Source organism: Sinocyclocheilus grahami, unplaced genomic scaffold (assembly GCF_001515645.1).
Source record: "Sinocyclocheilus grahami isolate Dianchi unplaced genomic scaffold, SAMN03320097.WGS_v1.1 scaffold20563.1, whole genome shotgun sequence".
Classification (NCBI taxonomy): Eukaryota; Metazoa; Chordata; class Actinopteri; order Cypriniformes; family Cyprinidae; genus Sinocyclocheilus; species Sinocyclocheilus grahami.
Genome location: NW_015518081.1, coordinates 1 through 979, shown reverse-complemented (window position 1 = coordinate 979; position 979 = coordinate 1).

Here is a 979-nt window from a genome sequence, read left to right as displayed (position 1 = left end):
TATATTTAAAGATGCTGATGTCGTTTCCACGAGGAACATATTTAACATCAAGTATAAACATAGCATGAGCAAGTAAAAATCGCGTTAGTAATATAATGTTGAGTACCTGAAGCGCTGAAGTCTGAATGTTTATGTTCAGCATCTCCACTCTGTTCAGCACCCATGGTGCACTCAGTCTATGCATTCAACACAAGCGCTCAACCAAAACAATTGACACATTATATTTTAGATATCATATTAATTATACATGTTGTATAACATTCTACATTATAAACCAAAGATTAGACATCTGATACATAAGTACGATACAAATCTGGTTCTTGAAATTTGATTTAATACACATGCATAACTACGAAAGGCTTAACTTACCTTAATGTTATTTTCAGCTGGTTAACTGGGGCGATTTCATTCGGCTAACGTTAACTGTTTAGTTGAATGAACCGCTTGCTAATGTTTTACATCGTCGCTTACGTAACTTAAAGACATTGTGAGATGTCAAACTACAATACTGGTTGCTGATAACGCTCACAAACTATATTTATTAGCAAATAAGGTTACAATCGCTAGAGGAACAAATGAAACATCCGGTCTGATAACGTGTGACGCGTGGTGATGACGTCACGAGCGTGTTTACACGTGACCAATCAGGCCAGACGTATGAGATTTCCTCGTTTCTTTGATCGCTTTTCATTTATTACTAAAAGAAAAGTGCACTCTATATTAAGAGAGGGAGAGATAGAGAGGAAGCTAAATTAATTAGGAAAAATAGTAACATAAAATGAATTAAATCATTTTTAAAGGCATATGTAACTTTTACATGCATTATATAATCTGTTTAAGATGACACATATTTTAGTGTATATAAAGCTTACACAGCTGCAAAAAATATATTTAATCTATAGGCCTACACAGATTATATACCTACAAATTGTGTTCACTGTATATAGTGTAGTATCGCTCTATTCAACTTTTTTTTTTT